Below are 20,555 nucleotides of genomic sequence, written 5' to 3'. Positions count from 1 at the left end.
AAATCGCTGTAGTTTTCGTTTTTACCGCACGGCGAAAGCTGTAAAAACGAAAACCCCAAAAAATGGAATCAGATTTTTTTCCTATATTTTCCTATTTTTTTTTCCAGTTTCCCAGTACTTTTTATGGCACTTTAAATGGCATCAATAGAAACTACAATTCCTCCTGCAAGAAATAAGCCCTCACATCACTCTACTGATGGAAAAAGAAAAAAGTTATGGCTCTTGGAAGGCGGGTAGTGAAAAACGAAAATAAGAAAGCAAAAAATGGATCAGTCCTGAAAGGGTTAATTCATTTCTAATGAAAAAAATGTATGACCACATGTGGGGTATTTCCGTACTCGGGAGAAATAGCTTTACAAAAATTGGTTGTTTATTTCTCCTTTATCCCTTGAGAAAATGCAACATTTTAGTGGAAAAAAATAGTGATATTAATTTTCTCCGCCTAATTCTAATAAATTCTGCAAAAGACCTGTGGAGTCTAAATGCTCACTATACCCCTAGAAAAATTCCTTGAGGGGTGTTTCCAAAATGGGGTAACTTGGGGGGTTTCCACTGTTTTGGTCCATCCAGGGCGTTGCAAAGGCGGCATGACACCGAAAAAAAATCCAGCAAAATCCGTGCTCCAAAATCCAAATGGCGCTACTTCCCTTCTGAGCGCTGCCATGCGTCCAATCAGCAGTTTATTACCACATATGGGGTATTGCCGTAATCAGGAGAAAATGCTTTACATATGTTGTGGTTCTTTTTTTCCTTTATTCCTTGTAAAAAATTTAAATTTCTATGCTTTCTCAGAAAAAAAGTTGATTTTCATTTTCACTGCCTAATTCCACTAAATTCTGCAAAAAACCTGTGTGGTCAAAATGCTAACTATACCCCTAGATAAATTCGTTGAGAGGTGTAGTTTCCAAAATGGGGTCACTTTTGGAGGGTATCCCCTGTTTTGGTCCCTCCAGGGGGTTGCAAACACGACATGGAACCAAAAACCAATCCAGCAAAATCTGTGCTCCAAATGGCGCTCCTTCCCTTCTGAGCCTTGCTGTGGGTCCAATCAGCAGTTTATTACCACATATGGGATATTGCCGTAATCGGGAGACATTGGTTTACATATGTTGGGGTGCATTTTCTTTATTATTTCTTGTAAATATTAAAAATTTCTATGTTTTTTCAGAAAAAAAAGTAGATTTTCATTTTTACAGACGAATTCTAATAAATTTAGCGAAAAACCTGTGTGTTCAAAATGCTAGATAAATTCCTTGAGGGATGTCGTTTCCAAAATGGGGTAACTTTTGGGGTGTTTCCACTGTTTTGGCACCACAAGACCTCTTCAAACCTGACAAAGTGCCTAAAATATATTCTAAAAAAAAGGAGGCCCAAAATCCACTGGGTGCTCCTTTGCTTCTGAGGCCGGTGCTTCAGTCCATTATCACACTAGGGCCACATGTGGGATATTTCTAAAAACTGCAGAATCTGGGCAATAAATATTGAGTTGCATTTCTCTGGTAAAACCTTCTGTGTTACAATTTTTTTTTATTAGAAATGAATTTCGGCAAAAAAAATAAAATTTGTAAATTTCACCTCTACTTTGCCTTACTTTCTGTGAAACGCCTAAAGGGTTAAAACACTTTGTGAATACTGATTCGAATACCTTGAGGGGTGCAGTTTTCAAAATGGGGTGACTTCTGGGGATTTTCTAATAAGGCCCTCAAAGCCACCTCAGAACTGAACTGGTCCCTGAAAAAATGGCCTTTTGAAATTTTCTTTAAAATATGAGAAATTGCTGCTAAAGTTCTAAGCCTTGTAACGTCCTAGAAAAATAAAGGATGCTCAAAAAACGATGCAAAGATAAAGTAGACATGTGGGATATGTTAACTAGTAACTATTTTGTGTGGTATTGCTATCTGTTTTACAAGCAGATACGTTTAAATTTAGAAAAATACAAATTTTTGCTAATTTTTTCGAAATTGTGGTGTTTTTCAGAAATAAATACCAAAATTATCGACAAAATTTTTCCACTAACATAAAGAGAAAATATTGTCACGAGAAAACAATCTCAGAATCGCTTGGATAGGTAAAAGCATTCCAACATTATTACCACATAAAGTAACACGTCAGATTTGAAAAAATCGGCTCGGTCCTGAAGGCCAAAACAGGCTGGGTCCTGAAGGGGTTAATGGACATTTTTTTCCACTGTCATGTGACTATAGCCTAAATCATAATGTACATATATGGACAGAGACGTCAGGGGCTACCTCTAGGAGCGGAATCCACGGCCAGAGTATTCCGCTCCTACAAGGAGCTCCAGGGGTTTGCCATCTACGGTGGGCGTTGCTATCTGCAAGGGGGTTGGTGCTATCTACAGGGGTTGGTGCTATCTACAGGGGGTTGGTGCTATCTACAGGGGGGTTGGTGCTATCTACAGGGGGGTTGTGCTACCTACAGGGGGGTTGGTGCTATCTACAGGGGGTTGGTGCTATCTACAGGGGCGTTGGTGCCATCTAAAGGGGGGTTGGTGCCATCTACAGGAGGGTTGGTGCCATCTACAGGGGGTGCTGTTTACAGGGAGGGTGCTATCTACAGGAGGGGTTTTACACTTTTTACCGGGGGCACTGTGGCGGTATGTGGACACTGTACACTTTCTACAGTGGGCACTGTGGCATATCTATGTGGGCACTGTGGTACTATGTGGGCACTATTTACAGTGCACACTATGGCACTATCTACAGGGACATTGCGGCACTATCTACATGGGCACTGTGGTGTTTTCAGCGGGTTGGGACAAAAAAAAAAAACCCTGACAAATTAAATCAGTCCGCTTTTTTTAACGGCCATGAAAAAACGGATGACAAACGGCCAAAAAAAACAGATGGACTGGAAATAGATACAAATTTGAAGACACACTAATGCAGAATGGCCATGAAAAATTGCTAGTTGATCAGTTTTTAATGTCCATTTTTTTCACTGTCGTGTGATTGTAGTCTTAGGCATTGAAACACGGTTGTGCGACGTCCATTTTTGTAACGGCCGTCACACGGCCTTTTTCAGAATAATAAAGTTCTATGGGTGTATACACACGGCCGTTTTTTTAACGGCCCGTGAAAACTGGCCCCACGGCTCCCATAGAAGTCAATGGATCAGTTTTTACCTGCCGTTTTTTAGGAATCAATCCTTGTGACAGTAAAAACTGATCCTGGCCGGGGATTCAACTCCACACACAGCGCTACTTTGAGTGCTGAGCCCGGGGAAGCCCTTGACATTACTGTCCATACAGTGATGTCGGGCTTTCAACTGTGGAGTCTCTGGCCAGGAACTCCTGACCTCCTCTGTAGATAGCACCCCCCCTGTAGATAGCGGCCCCCCAGATAGCGCCGCTGTAGCTGAACAGTGACGTCAGTGGCTACCTCTGGAATTCACTGCCAGAGTGGAATCCCTGGCTGACGCTCTGGCCAGGAAATTCCGCTACTGGAGAAGCCCCTGGTGTCACTGTCCATATATGGACAGAGACATCAGGGGCTCCCTCTAGGAGTGAAATCCCCGGCCAGAGGGATTCCGCTCCTACAGGGAGCTAAAATGGTGCTAACTACAGGGGCAGGTGCCATTTATGGGGGGGTGCTATCTACAGGGGGAGGTGTGATTTACGGCGTGTTTGCTTTCTACACTGTGGGGTGCGATCTACAGTGGGGGGTGGTGCTATCTACAGTGGTATGGCGCTATCTACATGGGCACTAGCACTATATGGGGGTGTGACACTACAGGGGACACTGTTGTGCTATCTACGTGGGCACTGTGGCACTATGAGGGCACTGGCACTTTATATGTGGGGACTGTGGCACTATCTACAGGGTCATTGCAGCACTATCTACATGGGAACTGTGGTGTTTTCAGGGTGTTTGGACATTAAACCCAACAAATTAAGGCCCCATGCACACGAACGTGCTTTTGCGGCCGCAATTTTCCCCCGAAAATCCATGGGAAAATTGCGGCCCCATTAATTCCTATGGGGCCATGCACACGACCGTGGTTTCCACGGTCCGTGCATGGCCGAGGAGCCCGGACCGCAGAAAGAAAAGGCAAGTCTTATTACGGCCGTGTTCTGCGGTCCAGGCTCATAGCAAATAATGGCCGCGGCCATGTGCACGGCCCGCGATTTGCGGACGGCTTGTGGGTGACACTCCGCAACCGGCCGACCCGAAAATCATGGCCGTGCACATGGCTACGGTCGTGTGCATGAGGCCTAAATCCATCAGTTTTTTTAACTTCCATGAAAAACTGATGGTAAATGGATGACAAACGGACATTAAAAACGGACAGACTGACTGGAAGTGGATGAAAATTTGGAGACACACTGATGCAAAATGGCCATGAAAAACTGACCGTTGATCAGTTTTTAACGGCCATTTTTTTTTACTGTCATGTGTATGTAACCTAATGCCTCATGCACACGACCCTGTGTGCTGTCCGAGTCTCGTCAGTGATCCTAGGAAAGATAGGACATGTTCTATCTTTCCTCAGATCGGAGACTCGGACCATTTTTCACAGACCCGATTCACCCACTAAAGTGAATGGGTCCGTAAAGACTATCAGGTGGCACTCGGATGTTGTCAAAAACGGCCCGAGTGGCACAACCCCTTCGCGCTCAGCTCAGTACTATTACGTCGTGCTGAGCGCATCGGTCGCGCTCAGCTCAGTAATAGTACTGACCTGAGTTAACACGACGCCATCTTTCCCCGGCGTGTGTTTGAGCTGTGATACCTGCTGTTTCCTACAGCATGCTATCACAGCTCAGTGTGCAGGGACCGATCGCGGTGGTTCCCGCAGATTAACCCCTTTGAAGCCGCGTTCAATAGCGATCGCGGCTTCTTAGGCGTTAAGCCACAATTGAGGGCCCGCTACACGATAGCGTCCGGCGATGGCTACTATGGCAACCAGAGTACTTACAATGGACTCTGGCTACGCCATCGACGGAAGCCTAGTGGGTCCTGATGAAGTCAGGACCCACTATGCTTGCTGTCAGCGAACAGCTGACAGCTCTAATACACTGCACTACGCATGTAGTGCAGTGTATTAGAATAGCGATCAGGGCCTCCTGCCCTCAAGTTCCCTAGTGGGACAAAGTAAAAAAAGTGTAAAAAAGTTGTGTAAAAATAAGAAAATAAAAGTTGTAAAAGTGATAAAAGTAAAAATCCCCCTTTTTCCCTCATCAGTATTTTATTATTAATAAAAATATATAAATAAACAAATAAACTATACACAATTGGTATCGCCGCGTCCGTAACGGCCTGAACTACAAAACGATGTAATTATTTATCCAGAGCGGTGAACGCCGTAAAAGAAAATAATAATAAACAGTACCACAATCACAATTGTTTGGTCACTTCATCTCCCAAAAAAATGGAATAAAAAGAGATCAAAAAGTCGCATGTACCTAAAAATGGTACTGATCGAAACTACAGTTCGGTACGCAAAAAATATGTCCTCGTACGGCTTTCCTGATGGAAAAATAAAACAGTTATGGCTCTTAGAATAAGGTAACACAAAAAATAAATTCTATTTTACAAAATGTATTTTATTGTGCAAACGCCATAAGACATAAAAAAAACTATAAACATCTGGTATCACCGTAATCGTATCGCCCCGCAGAATAAAGTGAATATGTCATTTATAGCGCACGGTGAACGCTGTAAAAAAAATTGAATAAAAAACAATTGTAAAATTGCTGTTTTTTAGTCACCACACCTCCTAAAAATAGAATAAAAACTGATCAAAAAGTCGCATGCACCCCATGAAAACTGCAATGAATTTCTCAAGGTCTCTAGTTTCCAAAATGGGGTCACTTTTGGGGGGTTTCCACTGTTTTAGCACCACAAGACCTCTTCAAACCGGACATGGTGCCTAATAAATTTAATTTAATTAATTAAATGTCACTTCTACTTTGCACTAAATTCCTGTGAAACACCTAAAGGGTTAATAACCTCTCTAAATGCTGTTGTGAATACTTTGAGGGGTCTAGTTTCTAAAATGGGGTGTTTGATAGGGGTGTCTAATATATAGGCCCCTCAAAGCAACTTCAGAACTGAGCTGGAAACGAAAAAATAAATAAATGAGGCAATACTTCGCTTCTTACATTATATTGATAATGAGCAGTGCCCACCCCGAGATGACCCCAGTTTTGACCGTTTGTATAAACGGAGACCCCTATTAGACCGTTTCAGTGCCCAGTTTTCCCAAGCATACACCCCCGAGAATTGTATTTCTATTAATGATTCCTTGGTACATTTTAAAGGGAGGCTTCAATTCCGCCAGTACCTGCCGGGTAAGAGGGCAAGGTATGGCGTGAAGATGTATAAGCTGTGAGAGAGGGCATCAAGGTAAACCTAAAAATTTAGGATATATGAAGGGAAGGACACCAGTATTCAGCTCCCAGAATGCCCCCCTTTACTGGGAGTTAATACAAAAATTGTGTTGGATTTGGTGCACCCACTGCTGGACCAGGGTTACCAACTCTACCTGGATAATTTTTATACCAGCGTCCCACTCTTCAACTGCCTCGCTTCCAGAAGTCCTGCGGCATGCGGAACTGCTAGAAATAATCTGAGAGGCCTCCCTAAGACTCTGCTTGGGCAAACAAGAAGGGGTGAGGGTTGGGCACATTCTAACAGCAACATATTGTGTGTCAAGTACAAGACAAGACAGATGTCCCACCAGTACCCATGTACCTGTACGAGGTACCAGTACATAGATCCTCAAACCAGACTGCATCCTGGACTACAATAGGTACATGGGAGGGGTGGAATTGTCAGATCAAGTACTGAAGCCCTACAGTACTTCTGGAAGCGGGGCCACACGCATCGTACCAGGGCAACACTTTTTAGGAGAAGTTCCCCAAACTGGCAAGAAGGGAAAAAGTCAAAAGAGGTGCAAAGTCTACTATAAGAGGGGGATAAGGAAGGACACAATAGATTAATGTGACACGTGTCCCGAAAAACCAGAGCTCTGTATGAAAGTGTTTTAAAATTTATCATCCATCCCTTTATTTTTAATTTACCACAGTTTTACTTGCCCTGATGCACTTCACACACTTACCCCTCCTCATCTTTCCCCTCTGAGCCCTGCTGCGTGCCCAGGCAGCTGATAACAGCCACATGTAGGGTATTGCCATACCCAGGAGAACCCACATTACAGTTTACGGGGTGTATATCTCCGGTGGCACATGCTGGGCACAATATATCGGACACTGAATGGGCATATATGTATAGAAAATTGCAAATCTCACTCTGCACCAACTGCTGCGCATTATCTTTTACACAATACCTGTGGGGTAAAAATGCTCACTACACCTCTAGATGAATGCCTTAAGGGGTTGTAGATTTTAAAACAGGGTCATTTCTCGGGGGTTTCAACTGTACTGGTACCTCAGGGGCTTCTGCGTACAAGACATAGCACCAGAAAAGCTCCAGTAGGCCAAATGGTGGTCCTTTCCTTCTGAGCCCTGCCGTGTGCCCAGGCAGCTAATAACAGCCACGTGTAGGGTATTGCCATACCCGGGAGAACCCACATTACAGTTTATGGGGTGTATGTCTCCGGTGGCACATGCTGGGCACAATATATCGGACACTAACATGGCATATATATAGAAATTTGCAAATCTCACTCTGCACCATCTGTTGCGCATTATCTTTTACACAGTACCTGTGGGGTCAAAATGCTCACTACACCTCTAGATGAATTACTTAAGGGGTGTTGTTTTTAAAACGGGGTCACTTCTCGGGGGTTTCAACTGTACTGATACCTCAGGGGCTTCTGCACACATGACTTAGCACCAGAAAATTCCCAGTAGGCCACATGGTGGTCCTTTCCTTCTGAGCCCTCCCATGGGCCCAAACTACAGTTTATCACCACAAATACGGGTATTGCCGCACTCAGGATAAATTGGGCAACAAAATGGGGTATTTTGTTCCATGTGAAAATAAGAAATTTTGAGCCAAAACGACCTCTTATTGGAAAAATATATATTTTTTTTTAATTCACAGCCCAATTCAAATTAATTCTGTGAAAAAACTGTGGGGTCTAAATGGTCACAACACCCATAAATGAATTCCTTGAGGGGTGTAGTTTCCAAAATGGGGTCACTTCTGGTGGGTTTCCATTGCTTTGATACCTCTGGGGCTCTGCAAATGCGACATGGCACCTGAAAACCAATCCAGCAAAATCTGGGCTCCAAAGAACACATAGCGCTCCTTTACTTCTGATCCCTCCCATGGGCCCAAACGGCAGTATATTACCACAAATAGGGTATTGCCGCACTCAGGACAAATTGGGCAACAAAATGGGGTATTTTATTCCTTGTGAAAATAAGACATTTTGAGCCAAAACTACATCTTATTGGAAAAAAGTTAATTTTTTTAAATTCCCAGCCCAATTCAAATAAGTTCTGTGAAAAAACTGTGGGGTCTAAATCAGGGGTCTCAAGCACGCGGCTCGCGGGCCACATGCGGCCCCTGGGACTGTCATCTGTGGCCCGCGGGACACAGAGCCGTTAGTATCGGCTCTGCTCCGAGACTCTGGAATTCCCTGACATCGCTGTCCACATATGAACAGCGATGTCTGGGGCTTCCCCAGAGCCAGAGTCCCGGGCAGAGCGCTAGTACAGGCTCTGCTCTGGGACTCTGTGGAATTCCCTGACATCGCTGTCAACATATGGACAGTGTGTCAGGGTCTTCCCCAGAGCGTAGTCCCGGGCAGAGCGCTAGTATCGGCTCTGCTCCGGGACGCTGTGGAATTCCCTGACATCGCTGCCCATATATGGACAGTGTGTCAGGGTCTTCCCCAGAGCGGAGTCCCGGGCAGAGCGCTAGTACAGGCTCTGCTCCGGGACTCTATGGAATTCCCTGACATCGCTGCCCATATATGGACAGTGTGTCAGGGTCTTCCCCAGAGTGGAGTCCAGGGCAGAGCGCTAGTACAGGCTCTGCTCCGAGACTCTGGAATTCCCTGACATCGCTGTCTACATATGAACAGCGATGTCTGGGGCTACCCCAGAGCCGGAGTCCCGGGCAGAGCGCTAGTACAGGCTCTGCTCCGGGACTCTGTGGAATTCCCTGACATCGCTGCCCATATATGGACAGTGTGTCAGGCTCTTCCCCAGAGCGGAGTCCCGGGCAGAGCGCTAGTACAGGCTCTGCTCCGAGACTCTGGAATTCCCTGACATCGCTGCCCATATATGGACAGTGTGTCAGGGTCTTCCCCAGAGCGGAGTCCCGGGCAGAGCGCTAGAATCGGCTCTGCTCCGGGACACTGTGGAATTCCCTGACATCGCTGCCCATATATGGACAGTGTGTCAGGGTCTTCCCCAGAGCTCAGTCCAGGGCAGAGCGCTAGTACAGGCTCTGCTCCTGGACTCTGTGGAATTCCCTGACATCGCTGCCCATATATGGACAGTGTGTCAGGGTCTTCCCCAGAGCGTAGTCCCGGGCAGAGCGCTAGTATCGGCTCTGCTCCGGGACTCTGTGGAATTCCCTGACATCGCTGCCCATATATGGACAGTGTGTCAGGGTCTTCCCCAGAGTGGAGTCCAGGGCAGAGCGCTAGTACAGGCTCTGCTCCGAGACTCTGGAATTCCCTGACATCGCTGTCCACATATGAACAGCGATGTCTGGGGCTACCCCAGAGCCGGAGTCCCGGGCAGAGCGCTAGTACAGGCTCTGCTCCGGGACTCTGTGGAATTCCCTGACATCGCTGCCCATATATGGACAGTGTGTCAGGGTCTTCCCCAGAGCTGAGTCCAGGGCAGAGCGCTAGTACAGGCTCTGCTCCTGGACTCTGTGGAATTCCCTGACATCGCTGCCCATATATGGACAGTGTGTCAGGGTCTTCCCCAGAGCGGAGTCCCGGGCAGAGCGCTAGTATCGGCTCTGCTCCGGGACGCTGCGGAATTCCCTGACATCGCTGCCCTTATATGGACAGTGTGTCAGGGTCTTCCCCAGAGCGGAGTCCCGGGCAGAGCGCTAGTATCGGCTCTGCTCTGGGACGCTGCGGAATTCCCTGACATCGCTGCCCATATATGGACAGTGTGTCAGGGTCTTCCCCAGAGCAGAGTCCAGGGCAGAGCGCTAGTACAGGCTCTGCTCCGGGACTCTGTGGAATTCCCTGACATCGCTGCCCATATATGGACAGTGTTGTCAGGGTCTTCCCAAGAGCGGAGTCCCGAGCAGAGCGCTAGTACAGGCTCTGCTCCGAGACTCTGGTGAATGCCCTGACATCGCTGTCCTCATATTGACAGCGATGTCTGGGGCTTCCCCAGAGCCTGAGTCCCGTGCAGAGCGCTAGTATAGGCTCTGCTCCGGGACTCTGTGGAATCCCCTGACATCGCTGTCCTCACATTGACAGCGATGTCTGTACTTCCCCAGAGCCTGAGTCCCGAACAGAGCGCTAGTATCGGCTTTGCTTCGGTTCATATATGGACAGCGATGTCAGGGATGTCAGGGATTTCCACAGTGGTGTCAGGGGCTTCCCCAGAGCAGGAGTCCAAGTGATGTCAGGAGCACAGCTGGAGTCCCAGGAATAACCTACTAGTGCTCTGCCCGGGACTCCAGCTCTGGGGTTGCCCCTGATATCACATTCCCATCCAGGAGATTCCCCTGATGTCACAGTGTATGGACAGTGACGTCAGGGGCTTCAACAGCAGAGGAATCCCCAGCCAAAGCGTCAGCAACGCTCTGGCTGGGGATTCCACTCCTAGAGGGAGCCCCCAATGGAGCTATCTACTTGGGGTGTGTGTGGCATTATCTGCGGAAGGCACTGTGGCAGCATCTGCGGAGGGCACTGTGGCAGCATCTGCGGAGGGCACTGTGGCAGCATCTACAGATAGTTGGATTGCTAGTACAATATACTTGAATTATTAATGTATTTTTTTTTTCAGTACTAAAAACTTTTTTACTCTTTTTTTTTTTTTACTTTTTTTTTACACATTTTATTAGCCCCCCTAGGTGATTTGAACCAGCGATCATATTGTATTGCAGTGTATAGTCATTTTTACAGGTTTCTGTTAAGCCGTTCATTAGGCCACTGGGCTGCCATGACAACCATCGGCACCCCCTGCTCTTGTCGCCCAACCCCTCTTTCCAACGCCTCAGAAGCTGCGATTGACCGCAGCATTTGAGGGGTTAAATGGCCAAGAAAAGCGCGAGCTTTGTTCCTGGCCAGTAGTCACCGGTGTCAGCTGCGTATCACAGCTGACACCGACAGCATATGGAGCGCGCTCTATACACCTACCCCCGCACCAGGACGTAATGGCACGTCGAGGTGCGCAAAGGTGTTAACGTTATAGTTTAGCATATTTATTAGGTCACCCCTCAGTTGTCTTTTTTTCTAAATTAAATTACCCTAATTTTGATAATCTTTCTAGATACTTCTGTCAACCCATTAAGTTTTTTACTTTTGTTGCTCGCCTTTGAACCCACTACAGCTCTGTTTTTCTTGTACACTGGTGCCCAAAACTGTACACAATGTTATATATGCTGTCTGTTCTATCTCTATACAAATCCCTAATCAATGTTCTTGTCATGTGAGTCTATGCCCCTTTTAACCCTTTCAGGTCCAGAATAATTTTCGTTTTTAGGCATTTGTTTTTTCCTCCCTGCCTTCAAAAAGTCATAACTTTTTTATTTGTTCGTTGGCAGTGATAAGAGGGCTTAATTTTTACAGAACAAATTGTACTTTCTGATGGTACTATTTAACCCCTTCCCTCTTTAGCCACTTTTGACCTTCCTGACAGAGCCTCATTTTTCAAATCTGACATGTTTCACTTTATGTGGTAATAACTTCGGAATGCTTTCACCTATCATAATAGTCACTAATTAAGATCCCCCATATGTCTACATTATTTGACATCGTTTTTTGAACATCCTTTTATCTTTCTATGACGTTACAAGGCTTAGAACTTTAGCAGCAATTTCTCACATTTTCAAGAAAATTTCAAAAGGCTATTTTTACAGGGGCCAGTTTAGTTCAGTTGTGAAGTGACTTTTAAGGCCCTATATATTAGAAACCCCCAATAAGTCACCCCATTTTAAAAACTGCTCCCCTCCAAGTATTCAAAACAGCATTTAGAAAGTTTCTTAACCCTTTAGACGTTTCTCAGGAATTAAACCAAATTAGAGGTGAAATGTACAAATTAAATTTTTTGTTGTTGCAGAAATTCATTTTTAATCAATTTTTTTTTTGTAACACAAAGTTTTGCCCGGGTTCTGCAATTTTAGGAAATATCCCACATGTGGCTCTAGTGCGCTACTGGACTGAAACACCAGCCTCTGAAGCAAAGGAGTACCTAGTGGATTTTCTATTAGAATATATTTTAGGCACCATGTCAGCTTTGAAGAGCTCTTGTGGTACCAAAAGAGTGGAAACCCCCCAAAAGTGCCTCCATTTGGGAAACTACACCCCTCAAGGAATTTATTTAGGGGTATAGTAAGCATTTTGACCAGACAGTTTTTTTTCCGAAATTTTTGGAAGTAGGCCATGAAAATGAAAATCTACATAGAGAAAAAGCACCACAACATTTGTAGAGCAATTTCTCCCGAGTAAAATAATACCCCACATGTGGTCATAAACGGCTGTTTGGACACACAGCAGGGCTTAGGGTATGTTCACACGAGGGCGTCCGTTACGGCTGAAATTACGGGGATGTTTCAGCCTGAAAACATCCCCGTAATTTCAGCCGTACCGGCATGTGCAGGCGCTTGAACGCCGCGTCAATTACGGCCGTAATTAGCGCTGCTATTCATTGGAGTCAATGAATAACGGCTCCAATTACGGCCAAAGAAGTGACAGGTCACTTCTTTGACGCGGGCGTCTATTTACGCGCCGTCATTTGACAGCGGCGCGTAAATATACGCCTCGTGTGAACAGACAAACGTCTGCCCATTGCTTTCAATGGGCAGATGTTTGTCAGCGCTATTGAGGCGCTATTTTCAGACGTAATTCGGGGCAAAAACGCCCGAATTACGTCCGTAAATAGGCCGTGTGAACATACCCTTAGAAGGGAAAGAGTGCCATTTGGCTTTTGGAGCTCAAATTTAGCAGGAATGGTTTTCAGAGGCCATGTCGCATTTGCAAAGCCCCTGAGGGACCAAAACAGGGGAAACCCCCCACAAGTGGCCCCATTTTGGAAACTGCACCCCTTGAGGAAATTATCTAGGCGTGTAGTGAGCATTTTGATGCCGCAGGTGTTTTGCAGAAATTATTGGAAGTAGGCCGTGAAAATGAAAATCTACATTCTTTCAAAGAAAATGTAGGTTTAGCAAATTTTTTTCTCATTTCCACAAGGACTAAAGGAGAAAAAGCAAAATTTTTAAAGCAATTTCTCTCGAGTAAAACAGTACCTCACATGTGGTGATAAACGGCTGTTTGGACACACGGCAGGACTGAGAAGGGAAAGAGCGCCATTTGGAGGCCATGTCACATTTGCAGAGCCCCTGAGGGGACAAAACAATGAAAACGCCCAAAAAGTGACCCATTTTTGGACACTACACACGTAGATGAATTCTTCAAGGGGTGTAGGGATCATTTTGACCCCACAGGTGTTTAATAGAATTTATTAGAATTGGGCAGTGAAAATAAAAACAATCCTTTATCTTCAATAATACGTAGCTTTAGCTCAAAATTGTTCATTTTCTCAACACATAAAGGAAAAAAATAACCACAACTTTTGTAAAGCAACTTCTCTGGAGTACGGCAATACCCCATATGTGGTCATATACTGCTGTTTGGGCACATGGCAGGGAACAGAGAAGGAGCGGCATTTGGCTTTTGGAGCACAGATTTTGCTGGATTGGTTTCTTGACACCATGTCGCTTTTGCAAAGCCCCTAAGGTACCAGTACAGTGGAAACTACCCAAAAGGGACTCCATTTGTGATACTACACCCCTTGAGGAATTAATCTAGTGGTGTAGTGAGCATTTTGACCCCACAGGTGTTTCATAGATTTTATTTGAATTGGGCAGTGAAACTAAAAATTATTTTTTTTTCCAATAAGCAACACCCTATATGTGGTTATAAACTTATAAATTTTTGGGCACACGGCAGGGCTCAGAAGGGAAGGAGAGCTATTTTGCTTTCGGATTACAGATTTTGCTAGATTGTTTTGGTCCTACAGGGGTTTTGCAAATGCTACATAGCGACCAGAAACCAGTAGAAACCCCCCAAAAGTGACCCCCACTTTGGAAACTACACCCCTCAAGGTAGTCACCTAGGGGTGTAGTGAGCATGTTAACCCCGCAGGTGTTTTGCATAAATTAGTGTGCACTCGATATTGCAGAGTAAAAATTGGATTTTTCAATAGATATGCCAATATGTGGTGCCCAGCTTGTGCCACCATAACAAGACAGCTCTCTAATTATTATGCTGTGTTTCCCGGTTTTAGAATCACCCTACATGGGGCTCTAATCTTTTGCCTGGACGTTTGACAGGGCTCAGGAGTGAGAATACCATGCAAAATTGAGGCCTAATTTGGCGATTTACACAGAATTGGTTCACAATTTCAGAGGCTCAGATTGGAAATAATAAAAGAAACCCCCCCAGAAGTGACCCCATTTTAGAAACTACACCCCTCAAGGCATTTATTAAGGGGTGTAGTGAGCATTTTCACCCCACAGGTCTTTTCCATAAATAAATGCGCTGCGTATGGTGCAAAGTAAAAATTACAATTTTTCCCCAGAATTGCCAATTCAGTGGCAAGTATGTCGTGCCCAGCTTATGCCACTGGAGACACACATCCCAAAAATTGTTAAAATGGTTCTCCAGGCTTTGGCGGTGCCATATATGTGGAAGTAAACTGCTGTTTGGGCATGCTGTAAGGCTCAGATGGGTGGGAGCGCCATTTGGCTTTTGAAGCGTATATTTTGCTTGGTAGTAGTTTTGTATGAGTATTACTGGTGTTTCCGTTTATAATGTGGGGGCAAATGTAAGCTGGGCAGAGTACATCAGGGGCTTAATGGGGTAAACAATAAAGTAATCTATAGATGTGTGTTACGCTGTGAAGCAGTCCTTTCTGCACAGGCCAGTGTCACACTGATAAACGGTGTCTTTACTTATCCCCCTTTTGGTCCACACTCCGCACCTTTTCAGTTTGGCCAATTTTGCTTGGGAAGTGTTGTCCTGGTATAATATGGGCACCCTCGCTTCTAGCAGATATGTTTGGCCCCCCCTTCCTGGTTCCCTAATTTTAGGGCCCCGATAAATCGCCTCTTGAAACAGACGAAATGTTCCCCTCTGATCTACACAACTGCATATTTTTTATTTCCTGACTTATGGAAGCCTTAACCAATTTGGTATGAGGAAGACTTAACCAATTGGTATGAGGGCTGTTTTTTTGCGGGACGAGCTGTAGTTATTATTTGTACCATTTTGGGGTACATGCGACTTTTTGATCACTTTTTATCCTATTTTTTGAGAGGCAAGGTGACCAAAAAACTGCAATTCTGCCATAGTTTTTGTAGCAGGTTTTTATACAGCGTTCACCATGCGTTATAAATTACATGTTAACTTTATTCTGCGGGTCAGTCCGATTTCTGGCGATACCAAATTTATAGCACTTTTTTATGTTTTACAACTTTTTGCACAATAAAATTACTTTTGTAAAAAGAATGCATTTTTTCTGTCGCCAAGTTGTTAGAACCATAACTTTTATATTTTTTAATCGACAGAGCTGTATGAGGGCTTGTTTTTTGCGAGACGAGCTATAGTTTTTATAGGCACCATTTTTGGATACATGCGACTTTTTGATCACTTATTTCAATTTCGTTAGGGCAAAGTGACCAAAGACAAAAATTCTGGCATTTTTTAGGGTTTTTTTTTACGCCGTTCACCGCATGGAATAAATAACATAATATTTTTATAGTTTAGGCCCTTACGGTCGCGGCGATACAAAATATGTATGGTTTATTTTATTTTTTTCAATAATAAAGGACTTGATAAGGGAAAAAGGGCGATTGTGTTTTATTTTATTACTTAAAACTTTTATTATATTTTTGTTCACTTTTTTTCACATTTTTGTTCACCTTTTTTTACACTTTACTTTACTCCTACTAGGGGACTTGAAGGTCCGACTGTCAGATTTTTTTTTCTAATACATTGCACTACCTACGTAGTGCAATGTGTTAGATCTGTCAGTCATTCACTGACAGCAAGCCGATTAGGCTTCGCCTCCGAGCGGGGTCTAATCGTCTTCCGTAATTGCAAACAGGAGGCCATTGTTAGGTCTCCTTGTGTCATAATAGGAGTCGGTAGTCGTGCGATTGCAGGGCACAGCTGGTGATCTGCTAGCAACCACAAAGATGCAGCGATCGGATCCAATCGCTGCATCGAAGGGGTTAATGGCAGGGATCGGAGCGAGCTCCGGTTCCTGCCGTTACAAGTGGATGTCAGCTGTAACATACAGCTGATATCCACCGCTGATGATGCCGGCTCATCTCCTGAGCAGACGCCATCTTGCCGGCGGCTACGGAAGACTTTCAGGCCCCGCCTCTGGGCAGGGCCTGAAAGTTTTCCGTGCTAGGCACACTGAGAGGCCAGTATTAGGCCTCCGGTTGCCATTGCAGCCACCGAAACCCCGGCGATTTAATTGCTGGGGTGTCGATGAGCTGCAAACGCCTTAAATGTAGCGATCGGTTTTGACGGTTGCATTTAAGGGGTTAATGTCGGGGATCGAAGCTAACTTCGGTCCTCGCCGTTACAGCAGGATGTCAGCTGTCAGATACAGCGGACATCTGGGGATGATGGCACCGACTCAGCTTCTGAGCCGGTGCCATGCATTTGTCATAAGTATACGACATTTTGCGGGAAGCACTGGCTTTCCATGTCTTATACTTACGACAAATGTCGGGAAGGGGTTAATATTATGTGTGATGTACTGGGAAGCTGGAAAAAAAATCACAATGGGGTGGAAAAAAAACAGCAGTTCCACAATTTTCTTATGGATTTTGTTTTTACGGTGTTCACTGTATGGTGAAAATGACACATTACCTTTATTCTACGGGTCAGTACAATAACGGCGATACCAAATTTATTTCGTTTTTGTTCTGTTTTAGTACCTTTTAAAAAAATATAAATGTTTGAAAGAAACAAAAATTTTTTAGCATTGCCATATTGTGACTCCCGGAACTTTTTTATATTTTTGTGTACAAAGCTGTGTAAGGCATCTTTTTGTACGTGGAAAGATGTGATTATTGTTAATACCATCTTGGGGAATGTCCGGCATTTAAATCATTTTTTATAAAAAAAATTTTGGGGGGGTTGAAGAGGCAAAAAAAACAGATTCGGACATTTTTACCGTATTGGAAAAATATTTTTAGATTTTTATAGTTCGGCCATTTTTGGACGCGGGGATACCTATTATGTTTATTTTAATATGTGACCTAGGGAAGAGGATAATCTGAATTTTTATAATTTTTTTTTAGATATTTTTAATCACTTGTTTTACATTTTTTTTATTAGTATTTTTTTAGCCCCCCATAGAGGCCTTGAACCTCCGATCATTAGATAGCTTATGCCAAAGACTGCAATATCACAATATTGCAGTCTATACTAGTACACCAGCTCCCGCCCCCAAAGTGAAAGGGGCAGTAAAAACCCCTCAGATGCCGGTGGTCACATCTGACACCGGCATCTGAGGAGTTAAATGCTTGCGATCAGACATTTTTCTGATCACAAGCATTGCCGCTGGGTCCCTGCTGTGCAACATAGCAGAGACCAGGCGGCTATGGCACACGCTCAGCTTTTGAGCCCTCATTTTTAAAAACCCTTTTCGAACATAAATAGGCATATTGGTGACGGGAAAGGGTTAATGCATCCCATGATATTGGTTTGGCTGCAACTGCCTAATACTGGTTGCTATAGTTAAAGGGGTTGTCCACCTTCTGATAACTGATGACCTATTCGCCGGATCGGTCATCAGTGCAGGTCTGACTCCCGGACCCTGCACCAATAAGCCACTGCGGTGGCCTGCGGGCACCGGATGTTGTGGCACACCGGATGTTGTGGCACATAATGTTGTGGCACCGGAGCAGTTGGCTCCGTACATAGTATAGCGGCCGTGCTGCAGAACTGCAGGTCTGCTCCTATTCACTTAAATGGGAGCAGAGATGCAGTACTGCTGCTCTGCCGCTATTCCGTGACTGGATCTAACTGCTTCCGACATATACGTCCGGTGCACGGAGGCACTGGACCAGCTAATCTGTGCGGGGCCCGTTTGTCGGACCCCCACAGATCATGTACTGATGACCTATCCGTTGGATAGGTCATCAATTGTCAGAAGCTGGAAAAGCCCTTTAAGTTTACTGTCAACTAATATTTTATATACCAACCTTTTATCTGTAAGGCTGGGTTCACACGACTTATTTTCAGACGTAAACGAGGCGTATTATGCCTCGTTTTACGCCTGAAAATAGGGCTACAATACGTCGGCAAACATCTGCCCATTCATTTGAATGGGTTTGCCGACGTATTGTGCAGACGACCTGTAATTTACGCGTCGTCGTTTGACAGCTGTCAAACGACGACGCGTAAATTGACTGCCTCGGCAAAGAAGTGCAGGGCACTTCTTTGCCACGTAATTTGAGCCGTTCTTCATTGAACTCAATGAAGAGCAGCTCAAGATATACGAGCGTCACAGACGCCTCGTATATTACGAGGAGGAGCATTTACGGCTGAAACGACGCAGCTGTTTTCTTCTGAAAACAGGCTGTCATTTCAGCCGTAAATGACAGCTAGCGTGTGAACATACCCTTACAGTATAAAATGCTTTGGACATATCAAGACATATGACATCCCACTACTCACCCTGGTCCAGTCTAGATATTACCACCTCATAGAAGCTCATCAGATTAGTTTGACAGGACCGATCCTTCATAAACCAGACAATATGGAGTTATACGTTTATTCTCATTGAGATACTCCAGGAAAGAATCTCTTAGAAAATCTTCAAATGTTTTACATACAATAGGGGTTAAACTTTTGGGCTAGACAGAGACAACCGGCACTCAATGGAACCCATTGACTTTAATGGGTTCCGTCGAGGTGTCAGTGGATTTACAGGAAACAATAGCGTGGTATTCTGCGCTATTGTTTCCAGTATATTCCTCCAATGCAGATGTAAAAATGGCCCTGATTCACTATTTAATAGTTTCCTCTTTCTAGTGGTTTACAGGTCTATTCCTTCAGACTTCTTCATTCACACTCTGCCTACTACTGCAACCAGCTAAACCTGAAGCTAACCTAGCAACCAGATCACATTTCTAGACTTTGATAGCGAGAAGCTTTTAACCTTGCATTATGTCTTTGTTTACGCAGGCTGAGCAAGGGCACATAACTTACTGGGCAGCTCGAAAGCAGCTTGTTGGAAATGTGAAGCCCCACACTCTGTTGCCATGTTACAGTTTAGTCCAAACACAGACAGCAGGATCTTCTGTGATTACATTGCACAAGAATTGTATTTGTGGAACAGAATTTGAACAATCTGCAAGCCTTATACATCAATAACGAATACTACAAAGACTATTATGGAAACAGAAACTTGCTGTCATTCTGCTACTATGATACAGTACCAAACAGTTAACTATGCGTTCATATGTTTAGTCTGTGTCTAGTTTGTATTGCCCTTCAGGGTTTTTTGCTCAGCATTTTATCATATGTTAAAGATCACAAGACTTGCAAACAAGATGACCTGTGTGTGTTTATTTTTTTATAAATTCTTTTATTTATCAATTTTTACAAACATGACACGTTAATGCCAAAAGAATATGCAACCATATAGTACTTCGGCATGCAGGCCGGCATAAGTGGACATCCTGAATGGTAGGTGTACATACAGAGTAATGTTAAACAATAATTGGGACTCACCCCATGCATCCTGAACCTGCACACATGCACCAAGGCCCACAGTGAAACATATCTTAGAAAGAGGTAAGAAAAAGGAAAGAAGAAAAGAGGAACGATAGAGGGAAAGGAAGGGACGAGTACCGTTGTTATATGTCATGCAGAAAGTACAAATCAAGAGGCTACGATGTTCCTGAACTCCAAAGATGATTGAAACCTGACCCAATGATACTAAGTCTTGATGAACTTGGCGTGAGTACCTCTCATAGAAGCCGTGAGATCCTCCATCCTCATGATCTCCTGTATCTTATCTAACCACAAGCTGAGCGACGGCGCACAAGATTGTCTCCACAGCGCTGGTATGTAGGCCCTGGCAGCATTCACCAGATGGTGGACCACAGAGCGACGATATGAGAACAGCGGAACCTCGCACAGATGGAGCAAGAAGAAGGCCGGTGTGCACGGGAGTGGGAAGTCCGTGAATTAGGAGGTGATACGCCACACTTCTGACCAAAAGGCAGTTAGCCTCGGGCAATCCCAAAAGACATGTATTATCGTTCCCACCTGGTCACCACATCTCCAACACAGCAGGGAGACCGCCGGAATCATGGCATGTAATCTGGAAGGCACCCTATACCAACGCGTTAACATTTTAAATCCCGCTTCCTGATACCTACTGGCCATGGACG

General features: G+C 44.7%; 1 long non-coding RNA gene across 1 annotated transcript in view; it reads left to right on the top strand.

Annotated features, from left to right (window-relative positions):
- LOC142658608 (uncharacterized) overlaps window positions 1–19,708 on the top strand; it is a 73,683-nt gene extending 53,975 nt beyond the window's left edge. Inside the window, exon 2 of the long non-coding RNA XR_012850130.1 lies at window positions 19,342–19,708. This is a non-coding gene — a long non-coding RNA (uncharacterized LOC142658608). The remainder of the gene's footprint in view (window positions 1–19,341) is intronic.
- Window positions 19,709–20,555: the final 847 nt, after the last annotated feature.

This window comes from Rhinoderma darwinii, chromosome 1 (genome assembly GCF_050947455.1).
Source record: "Rhinoderma darwinii isolate aRhiDar2 chromosome 1, aRhiDar2.hap1, whole genome shotgun sequence".
Lineage (NCBI taxonomy): Eukaryota > Metazoa > Chordata > Amphibia > Anura > Rhinodermatidae > Rhinoderma > Rhinoderma darwinii.
Note: the sequence above shows the minus strand (reverse complement) of the source record. Positions and strands in the feature narration are given on the sequence as shown.